We start from the raw sequence: 14,460 nt of genomic DNA on the forward strand, positions 1-14,460 counted from the left end.
TGGTTTTTTCCTGGCTATTTTTGTGGTAGGCTGAGGGAACATCTCAATACACTATATATGTGTTTTAATGTAGGGAGATGTAATCTTTTATATTGGTTGCCAAAGAGGAAAGAAACAGTACAACTAGCAATTTATGTTTATATCATAATTTCCTTTGGTCAACAGAATCCAGAATTTATGGTTTGTGTCTCTTAGCAGAAAAGCCAGAGGGCCAACATGCAATGGGTAATAAGTCAAAGCAATGAAGGAAGTATATTCAGAAATTATTTCCCTTTTCACACTTGTACATCCCATCCTGGATGTGGAGCCAAACCGTGAGGCCATTTCTCAGGCCACACTCTCCAGAACAATGGTGGCATTTTCGCTGAGCACTCACGAGCACCTTCGATTATCTTTGCTAACAGAGAGCTGTGGTGGTACAGTAATCAAATCCCAAAGACAACTCAAGAAAGTGAAGGTTTCTTTGGAATATTTTGTGTGCACCTCTCTACCCTGGAAAAGCGACGTTACAAATATCCTGTGGTTTCACAAAGCTAAATGAAGAGTCCTGCCTCGTTTCTGTCACCCTCGATCTCTTCTGACCCATCCAGGCCTCTTCCTCGCCCCCCACTTCAGTCTTGGATGCACCGAATCCACTCAGGTCTGAGCAATCGAAGCAACTGTCTATTTCCTAAACAGGAAACAAAATGGAGCATAGAGAGTACTTCTGTTTACTTTTAGTTTTTCCTGATAGTTAAATCGAGAGGCCACTCGTAGGCTACAGATCCAAAAGTACATCCCTAAGAAAGTGGATTCAACAGGTGAAAAGTTGCATTCAGTGTTTTTTTCGTCTTTCTAACCCTCTTTGCTCATGCTTGAGCCTTTATTGCTTAAAACATCTCTTCGATCTTTTTTTTCAGCTGTTCTACTTAATGGCAGAAGTACGTTTTAAAATACCTCAGTAATTATTTCTTCAGCAGTTCCATTGCACTGTTAATGTTCAATCTATTTAGAAACACAGGATGTGAGTAAAAGCAGACTTGGAGTCATGCCACATCGAACTCAAAGGAACCCTGAATGCAGGCTCTTATTGTCTTTGTGACGACCAGCCTAGTTAATCATCAACAGGCCCAGCATTCTCCATAAATCTGCCGCTGAATTCACTGTTGGGTAAAATTCGAATTCGGAAGACGTTTTCTTTCTTTAGTCACTCTGTCACATCGGCTTTTCCATGCAAAAGTTCGCATTATGTAGACTCAAGAGCACCCGGAACAACAGTTTCCAGAAAAAAACAGTGTCATTTCCAAAGCTTGAGAATTTGGGGCAAAAAATCAGAGATGTGCTTAAAAACTTGATGAAGTGCCCATCTCTAAAAGTCAGGGCAAGAACCTTTAAATTCATAAGCCATTCAAGCACTGAAGAAGGCAAGCCAATATTTATCTGCAGGCTTATGGGATAATCCATTCTTTGAAAGAGTAGAAGACAAACAGTAGAAGGTCACCCATGGGAACTGCAAACAGTCCTAATTGGGCAATATCCTTATATTTGCCCATCAGTGTCATTTATAACTCTATAACTAACAGGATTATTTAATCTGCAGAACTTTTAAAGTACTTATATAAATATATAATTATTTATGATTATTTATTATTTTAAAATATAAATTATTTTTAGTCATTTATATGTAAATAACTTTTAAAAATTATTTCAAAGTATATAAATATACACACAGATAAAGTATAGTTTGACCAATCAAAGTAGGCAACTATTTAAAATTCTGTTTTGTTTTTATTTGTCCTTTCCTTGCTCAAATTGAAAGATGAAAATAATTACCTTTTTCTGAAGACAAGTAAATAATCAAAATATTACTTTTTCATGTTCTAAATTAAGCAAAATTAATACTTCATCAGGTCTATGTCCTATAACTTCTATCTAAGTAGTTAGGTATGTTTTACTATTTTACAATAGGAAGTTTGTAGAAATATCACAATGTAAATTAGAGATGACTGGAAAAAAACACAAAAATTAATTGTGTCATGTCAATGATTAGTTAGTTTTCATTTCCGGTATAAAATATTTAAAAATACATTACTGTAGTTACTGCATAACCAAACCTTTATTACTGATGCCTAGCTACTGATATCATAGGCGATTATACTGTCTCGACATCTAAATACATAGAGATTATATTAAGTCAGAACAATCACATCATCTGAATGTTTGTGGCTGATGTTTAGCCCCTGAAGGTTAGAATCTACTTTCATCACTTTCAGAATCTATTTTAATTCCTTTTAAAAATATTCTGAGTATTTCCCTGCTTCATGATTCTTTAAAGTTATGTGTAAACTGTACAAAAATCAAACCCAATACTCCCATCTGTTTCTTTTTTTTTTTTTAATTTTATTTATTTATTTTTCCCCCAAAGCCCCAGTAGATAGCTGCATGTCATAGCTGCACATCCTTCTAGTTGCTGTATGTGGGACGCGGCCTCAGCATGGCCAGAGAAGTGGTGCGTCAGTGCGCACCCGGGATCCGAACCTGGGCCGCCAGTAGCAGAGCGCGCGCACTTAACCGCCAAGCCACGGGGCCGGCCCCCATCTGTTTCTTAACTTATATTGAGATAATCAGCTGTTATATTAAGAGATTTCACACCTCTGATGAGGCAGCAGCTCATGAACCACTTCTGGGACAAGTACAGCTTCGGGATGGGATTCCATCAGTGGTTTGCCCCTGGGGTTCCACCTGGGATGATCGAGTGTGATGTGATGCAAGGAAAAGATGGTGAGGCCCAGGAGGAGAGTGGAGGTGCCAAAGGTAACAAGCCACATGGAAGTTTTCCAGTTATCACATCCCGAGACAGCAAACGGAGAATGAAGTTCATGTATCAACAGGCTTGCTGTTCTCCTTCACCAGTCAAGACAGAGCAATAAAGTGTCCTAAAGTGAAACATGAAAACTTCCAAAGATACAGCCTAGAATTAACTGTAAGAAAGAGTTCCTAACCTTGTGGAGTCGGCTTTCAAATAGCCTTCTCTAATGAAATTTTAAAATGGAATTGAGCTCATCTCTCTGGCCTGGTTTAAATGTAACCCATCCAAAAGCAGGAAGATGGTCTAGAATCACATAAGCCTGCCTCTTAGCTTACATAAACCACACTGAGCTTACAAAGCAGCCAGTCAGCAGTCCAGCTCCAGAAACGGGGAAGGCAGTCAAGCCTATCCTTGACTCACACCCTTGCCCTCGGCACAGGGCTTTGTTCTCATTTACCATCATGGATTAACCATAAATTTGTAGTCCTAGTTTAAAGGTTAATAAGTGTTAGTGCATGTCACTGTGTTTATTTTTCAATCTGAATCTTGTAAGTAATGCGTAGGTTTGCATTCCTTTAGTTCCTAAATGTTTTTTGACCTTTGATATCTCTGTCAAACTATACATGCTTTTGGAAATGAGAGACATGTGAAGCCTACTTAATGAGCACCGTGTGGGGAGGAGGAGACAGTCTGAAGAGAACAAAGGGTGAGATGCTCTAAGAGGAACTAACAGGAGAGGACCCACTTTAGCCTGGGTGGTCCGGGAATGCTTCTCGGAGGAAGTGACATGTAGAGTGAGACCTGAAGGGTATAAAGGAGCCAGCAATGCGAAGCACCTGCACAGAGGTCCAAAGGCAGCCACGTGCGTTCTTCCTCCATTCCGCATGGAAGAAAAGCGGGCGGAGCGCACAGGCCTGCAGTTACCAAGATGCCCCTCGGTGGCTTCATCTTTATTCCCTTGGAAGCGTCAAGTTACTGTTGATGTAATAAATCAAGTTTCCAACAGTAAAAAAGGAAAATTGGAATAACTTCCCACCAAAAAAGCCTCAGAATTATGTAATGCTTTGGGAAAGATATGTAATTATTCTTTTCTGCCCTTTTTCTTGCTTTTCTTCCTCTCTCCTTTCCTCTCCCCCTCCTCCTCCAGAATCTTCTTCTCTCTTTCCCTCCTTCCTTCCTTCCATCCGTCCGTCCTTCCTTCCTTCCTTCTTTCCTTCCTTCCTTCTCTCCTTCCTTCCTTCCCCAGATTTATTTATTATCTCCCATTCATTAAGACTCCACTGGATTCTGCAAATACAGCATTTCATTGTTTCTAAGGCATTTTTTTTTCTTTCACATTTAACCCGTGAAGTTGGAATGCATCTCATATTTAATGGTGTCTTAGAGTCAATGAACTATGATACAATGGTGCATAACAATGAATCTCTGTTTTAAAAGAAACAGAATATTTTAATCAAAATCTGAGTATAAAATGCAAATTATAAGTAAATTGTATGCAAGGATTATACATGCAAGTGAGGGAGGCACTAAATCAAATCTTTCTACATATTTCTTTGGAAGTTCTGTTTAGAATTATTTACTTTACAACTCAACGTTTGCTATTTTCATTGCTTTAATAATTTTAGAAATCTGAAAATAATGGAAAAATGATTTTGACTCAACCTCCAAAAGCACATCTGGTAATTGGCCATTATGAATAAAGCACCCATCACCACCAAGTGGCTTTGTAGCTTAGTTGTAGGAAGGAGAATATAGAAAGAAAGAAGAAAAGTAAAGATATAGTTGCCGAGCTGACTCTTCTAGGTTATAGCAAGTAGGAGGTGCTCAGACTGGTTATAACTTCCACACTTCGAATAGAGGAATTGAGAAAGAATAATAAATGCCCAGAACAGGTGGAAGTAACAAATACTTGTGATGCCAGCTGGTCAATTTTTGCCCAAACTCTTAAGAATAGAATATAATCCCAGGGCTCCCAAGTGCCTTCTCAGCCATAGGATAGGGGGAGCATGCCTGAAAATGAAGTCAACATACAGGAAAGCAGAGCTGAGAAGTGAAGGAAGACAGATTCCTGACCCTTGATGCAGCCATGCCTGAAGTCCGACTCCAGTGGATTTCTCAGTTACACAAGTCAGTACATTGGTTTGGAATTTTAGTTTGCCAGTTTAAACAAAGTTTCTATCCCTGTAATCTAAAGAGTCCTAACCAGTGTGGCATCACATCATATATCCATCCCAGGAAGACTGACATCTGGGTCATGAAATTCTCCTTCCTTGCAAAAGAGGGAGGTATAAGAAGGGCAGCAGGTGGTAGGCTATTCCGCTTGTTCCTCCCATGTGCTCGGCACCTCTTGTAAGCCTCTGCTTTCAGAGTCTGAGTGTTGTGTGCTGATTGGGACAGGTAGACTCAGAAGAAATGAGCAGCTGCTCCTTCTGCAAGAGCCCTTAGGCATTCTTATGAACTTGGAATCAGCTCTAAGACTTAAGCCTTTGGTAATATGACCTGGGGAGGCCAAGACCATGGTGTCTTAAGCCCTCCCGAAATCCAAAAGCCAGAGAGAAACCTACAGCCCTACGGTGATACCTCACACTTGGCCTGGGCAGCAGACCCAAGCAGAAAGATAGCCTGGATTTTTATAGCGTGTTCAGATTCTTTCTTAGGGATCACATTTACTGCCTGCCTCTGCTGCTAAGTACCATGACCACTGAATCAGAGATTCCCTGTCTTACTTTTGTAGTCAATTCATGGCCATCTGGAACATTCTCCAAGTCTTAAGCTCTTCATCACTAGAATAGGCTTAATGATACTTAATGCAAATAGTTGTTATGAGTATTGAATGAGATAAAGCCCAATTAATACTGCTATTATACTAAAAGATAAAATATACATATTGGATTTCCCCAATGTTAAAATCATGGAGATTACACTTTTTTACTTTATAAAATAGTTATGAACTTATTTATGTAATATTTCCTTTTTTAACAGTACTATATTGAGGTATGATTATATATAGTAAAATGTAAAAATATTAATTGTACAGACTGATGATTTTTGACAAATATATACACCTGTGTAATGAAAAAATACCTTTCGTCACCCTGGAAATTTCCTTCCTGCCCTTTACCAGTCAATCTCCCTCACTCCAGTTGATTTCTATCACCCAAGGTTAGTGTTACTTCTTTTAGATTTTCTCATTAAATGGAATCATACAGTATCTACACTTTTGTGTCTCCCACCAGCAATGTATGAGAATTCCGGTTGTCCCACACCCAAATCAGCATTTGGTATTTTCAGTCTTTTTATTTTTGGCTACTCTAACGGGTGTGTAGTGATATTCCATTGTGTTTTTAATTTAATATTTCTTTTTATTCCTCAAGTTATCATGTTTTATCATTAAACTCATTCTACCCAGTTATTATATCAAAGTTATTAAAACAATGAGTTCTAATCTTAGTTTTTCAAATTCTAAATTGACAGGTGAATATTTCATTTTAAACAATGTACGCAATGTTAACCATTTCGGGAAGGACCCCTTAAGATGCTGTAAACTAAGTCATGGTTTCTAGACCCAAAATTTTACTTTAAATAAGAAAGCTATTTAGCTACATTGGAGCAAGCTTGCCTTTAGCATCTAAGAAAAAGAAAAAAAGTGCTGCTTTATATATTTCTCATTGTTTCGTCTTGGAAAAGAGTCCCATAAAAACAGGCACTTGTGCACATACACACACACACACATACACACACTCTGAAGCCCAATCAGGTAGAGATGAAATGCATGCACGTGGTAACAGTATAGGTCCAGGGCAAGGTATAGCTCAGTGGTTCTCAAGGCTGTCTATACCAGGCCCCACCTGCAGATTTTCTGATTTAGCTGGTTTAAGGAGAGTCCTTTATAATTGATATTTTTAAAAAGCTCTCCAGGTGATCTTAATGTTCATCTTAGGTTAAGAACCACTAGCAATTGATATTTACTGAGCTCCTGCTATGGCTAAAGCTCCGTATTAGGTACTCTGGGGGACGTAAAGGGTTAAGGAGTATAAAGTTCAGTACTCCGGGGGATATAACGAAGACTATGATATATGAAGAACCCACAATAATATGATCTTGAGCCACCATAGACTCTACCGCTGGCATCCTAAGCGCGTGTGGAACTGGTGTGGGATAGTAGCATCACCTCTAGGTGCTGGCAGGATGCACGTGGACGTTCCCTGTGCACACACACAAACAGCACATTGAAAAGACACCTATAAGAGATCGAGACTCATTGGTGTCATTATTTGTGTCATGTGCTGCACAAGCAGTACCCTCTACCAGAGATTCTCAAAATGTGCTCTGCATTACAATCACCTGGAGAGCTTTTTAAAAATATCCGTGTCCAAACCCAGGACTGTAGAATTCCAGAGAGTGGGCCTAGGGGTTCCAGGAATCTGCATTTTTAGTAAGATCTCTGGTGATTCTAACTCACTGAAATGTTCCAAACCACTGTATAAACCAGCAATTTTTTCCCTTCTGGGGACAGTGTCCACCTGTGTGAATGTGATCACGGGGGTTGGGGATGGGGAGTGGCATTATAACCAGATATTGAAATAAATTTTGCCTGTAACCAAAACTGTTGCCTTAAGGCATAGTTACCAAAGGTGTTAATGATACATCGGTAACAGCCATTGTTAGGTGCAGGGGCATAGATTGACTAGGTTGTTGGTAATGTACAGTTCCCACTTCCCTAGCTGTCATATCTATCGCTTCCTTCCAACTACAGAAAAAAGTATCAGAAAGTCAATGAGTGAGTCATATTATTATAAAAATAACTTTTTTGTGTGTGTGTGTGAGGAAGATCAGCCCTGAGCTAACATCCGTGCTAATCCTCCTCTTTTTGCTGAGGAAGACCGGCTCTGAGATAACATTTATTGCCAATCCTCCTCCTTTTTTTTTTTCGCCAAAGTCCCAGTAGATAGTTGTATGTCATAGTTGCACATCCTTCTAGTTGCTGTATGTGGGATGCCGCCTCAGCATGGCCGGAGAAGCAGTTTGTCAGTGCGCGACCAGGATCTGAACCCAGGCTGCCAATAGTGGATCGCGTGCACTTAACTGCTAAGCCATGGGGCCGGCCCTAAAAATAACTTTTTATACACTCTTACTTTTAGGAAAATGATTGGTACCTTCAGTATTCTAACTATTGTTGATTAACACATTATTTGCTCAAACTGTGTTCACCATAGTGAACATATATGAGAATATTTAGGGATATTTTAAATACTCAAGGGAATCACAGTGATCCTCGACATTTGTCAGACATCTTATGGACCACTAGCTCAAGGTTGCTCACTGTTCAGACATTACATTGAGCTACATTCCTTTAGACGACATCATGTCTTTGTGAAGCTGAGTTTTGGGAGACTTCTGGGATTAAAAAGCAAGTATAATGAGAAAATCAATGTAGAACCAAAAATGATGTGTGGGTGTCCAATCTGACTCTGAGGTTTGAGAAGCTGTGCAGAGTCCAACAAACATGCACATCTATTGGTAAGTAACTGTGATTATTTAAGAATAAAATAAAAATATTATTTGTTTTCTCAAATTATACATATTTTTTTCAAATGGCTACTAAGCTGTTAGGACATAAGTTCTAAGTTGTTTAGATTTAACTGCTTGGTGAACTGAATTGCTAGTGTTTGTTTGTTGGCTAAGGGGTTCTGTAAAAAAATTATTGACATACTTAAGGGCACTTGGAACTGACATGTCTGATTGCAGCATACCAGTGAATTCTCAGCAACAGAGCTGGGAATTAGTGCTCTTGACAATCTAGATTTTAATATACCTGAATTTGGCTTGTCTCCATCCAAATTCATCTATTTATTCAACCAATATTTATTGAAAACTCACTATAAAGTACAAAGCACCCAGGGGCATACACCGACAAAAGATATGAGACTTCCCTTGTAAGTTTCCTTTTTATCTGCCTACGCAAATATGCTTCCTACAAGAGGAACCATTCAGTGATAAGATCTTCCTTCTGTGCCACACACGTAAAAATGCCATATCCCTGAAGAAAGAATTAGAACAACTATTAATTCTACCACATTACCATCTTCTACTTCCCCAAATTATGCAGGTTTATCAATAATTCAGGAAAACTTCCTGTGCGATGTACTAGACAATTTGAAGCTGTCAGAGCGATAGCTTTAGCCAGTGTAGCAAGATGACATTTGTGGCTCAGGAACTGGAAGGCAGACTCAGCATTCACTAACATGATCATTATCCTTCAAGGGTGAAAGATTAGTCACTTCCCCTTTAGGAGAGACCGCACTGGACGTGCTGGGAAATAAAGAAGGAGAATTTTAACTTCAGAATCAATCTTATCCCACAGGATAAACACTCTTGGGAAAGTTCTACTAGTTATTGTTTTTTCTTCTTCTTTTTTTAAACTGAATAATACTCCTGGTATTTTAAACAGTACAACTCCAAATACCAGGGTAACATGATGAAAATTTAATACCAGAAAATTTTAAAGTGGTTATCTAAAAAATCATTTTATATTTTACTTCATAGCAAGAAATATTATGCTGCTGTCAATGCATGCCAAGAGGGCACTGAGATAATTCAGGCCCTCAAATATTTGAAAGTTCCTTGCTGGAAGTTCTGCATGATTCCCAAATTTATTGTGATTTCTTTCAATGAGACAGATTTGGATTTAGAGAAAAACGTTGAAAAAAAGACATAGTTTTTAAAACATTCTCTCATATTTTCTTCCACTATTCCTTAACTAGACTTTGAATTATTGAGTCATCAAGAAAATGGCCAAAGGAGGAGACGGGAGAGGAAGAAGAAGGCGGAGGAGGAAGAGGAAGAGAAAGAAGAAATATGTAAATATTAGCTACAAGAGAACTGGAATAAGCTGAATTTACCATAGTTAATTAAGTTGAAAATTAAACCTGGCATTGCAAAATTTGCTATTATGCCAAAGGATTTCCACCAGGGGAAATAACCATCCTTCTCTAGCTTAGAAGAAAGAAAACACCTCATTTGACGTGTTGTCTTTGTTCAAGAGACTTGTTGCAAAGACTCACTACACTGAATGGAAGACTGCCACCTACTGAGGCCACCAGCACCTGAATGGGAGAAATAAGCAGTCTTCCTCATGGGTCTCCTTTGCTCCTCAAATGTGTCCTAAAGCTCCAATGTTTATTTCAGCATTCCAAGTTTCTTCATCCATTCTCCCACTCATCCCTTAGGTGGAAAAGTGATTCCTCCTCCACTAACCATGTGCTGGTGGATTATCTATTTTGTCAATCTGAATATCAGTCAAAGGTGTTCATTTACATAGGAAATTATAGCTGCTAACCACTTAAAACATTTCTAAACATTTCACATTTACGGTTTGCTAAGGTCAACTGGTACTCTTTTGAATTTGAGTGGCATAAAGACATAGTGGGTTGGTGTTTTGTTGGGGTGGGCATTAAGAAAGCTATTTACAAAACTATTACTTAAATTTTGAAATACTGAACTGGCTTGGCATCTGTTATCAGCTGAATTGTGACCCCCCTGCCCCCCACAAATTCATATGTTGAACTTCTAACCTCCAGTACCTCAAAATGTGACTGTATTTGGAGATAGTGATACCGAACCTCTAATCTCAGGTCTGCGCCCGATTCACAATAAGCCAATCACTGAGACACCAATGCTTGGAGATAGACAAAGGTTTATTCAAATTGGCCAAAATGAGAAGCCAAGAGAGGATGTTTTCTCAGATCTGCCTTAACACAAGAAGAAAGCAGGGGGTCTAAGCTAAGGGGCCTGGGAAGTGGAGTTTCGTGGAAACAAAGGGGAAGTCCGTGTTTCTTTCACTTCAGATAAGACCTTGAGCAACTAGAGTTCTTTGGTGCCGGCAGCAGCTGGGGTCAGGTCATCTGGTGGTCATAACTTCCTTGAAGGCCTTCTTTTTCTTCTGTAAAACAAGCTCATAAATCCTTGTGACCACTGAGTCACCCCTCTGGTTAAACAAGAAAACAGCAAATTAGAAAGCTATAATTTTGCATGGGCTATGAAGCAAGCATTTGGGCTCAACAAATATATCTAACGGGGATTAGGGTTATTTATCTAGGATTTACATGTGTACTAACTTCTTTTGTCTGTGGCTGTGTTGGGAACACAGGTCGAAGGGTAACCATGTTCTTATGGAATATTTATAGTAACCCTCAGGTACTCAGCTTCAATAGGGTCTTTAAAGAGGTAATTAAGTTAAAATGAGGCCCTTATCCAATCTGACTGATGTCCTTCTAAGAAGAGGCGACTAGGACATACGGAGAGACACCCGGAATGCGTGCACCAGAGAAAAGACCATGTGAAGGGATAGCAAAAGGACAGCCATCTACAAGCCAAGAAGAGAGGCTTCAGAGGAAACCAATCCTGCAACATCTTGATCTTGAACTTCCAGCCTCCAGAACTATGAGAAAATAAATTTCTGTTGTTTGATCCACCCAGTCTGCTAGGCAGCCCTAGCAAACTATTATGGCATCTTGGAATTTAACTGGTGTATGTTTGAAATCTTATAATATTGTTGAACCATTTTTTAGTCTGTTATAGAAGCCTTAAAAAAAATAGAGGAGATTCAGATTTCTCTTCTAAGGAGAGCATGGTTTTTTAAGAATTATTTTTAAAATCTTCAGTGTTCTCCATTGATAAGAATGTTGAATAGAATTCTGGAAGAGAAATAGAAATGATTCTAAGTTTGCTTTTGTTTTAAAATTCTGTGAAAGAAATAGGGCTCTGAACATCCCAGTGAGATGTGATTTTCTTAACTCATTTAACAGGAATAGCGTTTTTTGAAGTATGCCCAATTTGCAGTGAAAGTTAGTTATTAAATTTGAGCTTAGCTGGTCTTTTACCTATGTCTAGTTAAGTTTTATAGTAAGCTCTGATAGCTCTTTTCAGTTTCATAGCTTTCTCTGAATTTATATTTGCACAACATGTGCTGGTTCATATAAATCTGATTGGTTTCGGTGGTGTTTTCCCATGAAAATGAGCTACTTAGAAAAAAAAGAATTTTTAGAGCTCTGTCTGTGGAGTCCTTATATCTATCTCAATAAATACAATTAAAATAGTAAAGTTTGTATTTTGTAATTGATAAAAATGTAAATGAAGTCCTTAAAAATGTTAACATCACATTAAGATGATTCGTAAGCATTCAGGGTTCCACAAGAAGAAAATAAATGCTTTCTCATCTCTCGAACCAAATAGTTGGTTCTTGATGTGAGTTTAGTAAAATCTTGAGTCAAATATTGTGATTCCCAAGGATTTTATGTTAATATTTTTCTGCTGAGAATTCACCAGAGAGTCTACAGGACCACTATGCTTAGTAACTACTTTCTCTGTTCATGTAAATTCTGTAGCTGACAGATGGCTTAAAACCTAGGCTGTCTCTCTGAGTCATCCTTCAGGAAGGACAGTAAATAAGTACAAAGAGTTAACTTGATAAGGTTTTCCTTTGACTATTTTCCAGAATTACCGTTGGTCAAAATGGTTAAGGATGCTAATACTAATTTTGCTCTTGTTAAAATAGGTTATGCTCTTTTTCTTTTTTTACTAAACTAGGTTTCTTTCTCCAAAACCTATCTCTCAGCCATTCATCATGGTGATAGAATTATCATAACTAGGAAAACTGATCACACGCTCTCCTCTGAGGCAGGTGGTAAAACAGTTCATTAATTTGTTCCCCAAGTCGGTCAGCTGATGCTTGCTGTCCTCGATGAGTGGTCAACTGTAACCAGGTGAAAGAAATGTTTTAGAAAGTCATTAAAAGAGCAATTTGAAGCAATATAGTATACTGGGATAGCATTATTACACATTTCTTATCAAAATGGCATTCTACATAGATTAGAGATAGGGTTGCAAATTTCAATGGAAACAACTGAGATTAACTGCCATTGATATTCAAAGGATAAATGACAGCCAGCAATTAGATTTCTAGAGTGACAAATTGAGTTTCAGTTATGCACAAAGTCTATAACATCTTCATAGCATAATTTTCAGATCCTGCTCTCCCACTTACATACACGTCTTAAATATTCTACACGTATTTGAGTTGCCAGAAAAAAAAAACTGTATTTAGGATTTGGGTGCTATGTCTTATTACATGAAAATATCTAGAAATGCAGTTCTGAACCATTATTTTGCCTAGCCAAATTCAGCAGTGTTATTCTACTTGTAATGTACAAAATTCTTTTCAGAGCAGCACATGTGCTGTTCCCTTTACATTAAGAATTTGTAGAGTCATCTGTCAATATTTCAGTGACAAACCCTCAGCTCATGAGTCATCTATACCCATACCTGGGACTCACATCAGGCAAACAAAGAACAGGAATCTGAAAATAAGTGTAATGTTAAGATTTGACAAAGTGAAGAGGCGGCACACGTATATTCACTCTTTGCTTGAAATTTGTCATAATAAAAATAAAAAATTTGGCAAGGTATTTTATTTGAAAGAATATTGAAGTTACTTTATGTTTATTATCCGTGATTTTTACTTCTGTTTTCGTCAGTTCGGGCTGCTATAACAAAGTATCATAGACTGGGTGGCTTGTAAACAACAGAAATTTATTGTTCACAGTCTGGAGGCTGGAAGTCTGAGATCAGGGTGCCAGCATGTTTGGGTTGGTGAGAACCCTCTTCCAGGTTATAGACTGCCAACTTTTTCTTGTATCTTCACATGGCTGGGAAGAGACAGCTCTGGATTCTTCAACCCCTTCCTTCTAAGGGCACCAATGCCATCATGAACGTTATACCCCCATGACCTCATCCAAACCTAATTACCTCCCAAAGATCCCACCTCTAGATACCATCACACTGGGGATTAAGCTTCGACATAAGAATTTGGGGGGGAACACAAACATTCAGCTGATAACTTCTCATTGTACAGTCTATCTCTTACTAATAAGGAAAATATAATGAAGTTTTTATTATGTATTTTAAATATTTTATACACCATTATATGTTCCTTGTTAATTGATTATATTGAAAACATAAGTTTTTGTCAAAGTGTTACATGCACATGATTTTAAAAAATCAAAGAATTCAGAAACGTTTATAATGAAAAGCACCTCTGCCCCACTTCTTTCTTCCCCCAGTCCTGTTCCACAGACAACGGCCACTTTTAAATGTTTCTGCCTTTAGCTCTTCTGGTAGTTACCACTGCAACTTTAAATAGTATATGCTGATATTTTTTGATTGATCAAAATTGATTGATCAATTTTGATTTGATTGATCTATTAGCTTTCTGCTCTGATAAAGGAGAATTTAGGTATGTTAACTCCCCCAATGCTTCCCTAGAAAGTTTTATATCAATTATTCATTCATCCACCCATTCATTCACTCCGCAATTGCTTAATACTTTCCTATTCCAGGAGATTTTCTAAGTGCCTGGATACGTCAGCCAATAAAAGAGACAAAATCACTGCCTTTCTTGGGGTGGAAAATAAACAGCACAATTAAGTAAATTATATGTAGTATGTTAGAAGGTGATCAGAGCTACAGAAAAAAGGTTAAGAGGTAAAGCGGAAAGGGTAAGTGAGACTGGGAGTACTGAGGGCGGGTGGGTCCTCAAGGTCTGAGAGAGTTGGCCATGCAGATACCTGGTGGCAGAGTGCGCTGGGCAGAGGAATCAAGCAGCGCTAAGCAGG

At 38.3% G+C, this 14,460-nt stretch overlaps 1 long non-coding RNA gene across 1 annotated transcript in view; it reads right to left on the bottom strand.

The window, feature by feature from the left end:
* Positions 1-10,471: 10,471 nt before the first annotated feature.
* Positions 10,472-14,460, bottom strand: part of LOC147912335 (uncharacterized) — an 89,201-nt gene continuing 85,212 nt past the window's right edge. Inside the window, exon 3 of the long non-coding RNA XR_015549999.1 lies at positions 10,472-10,775. This is a non-coding gene — a long non-coding RNA (uncharacterized LOC147912335). The remainder of the gene's footprint in view (positions 10,776-14,460) is intronic.

This window comes from Ceratotherium simum, chromosome 36 (assembly GCF_057802395.1).
Source record: "Ceratotherium simum simum isolate JZ-2026a chromosome 36, ASM5780239v1, whole genome shotgun sequence".
NCBI lineage: Eukaryota > Metazoa > Chordata > Mammalia > Perissodactyla > Rhinocerotidae > Ceratotherium > Ceratotherium simum.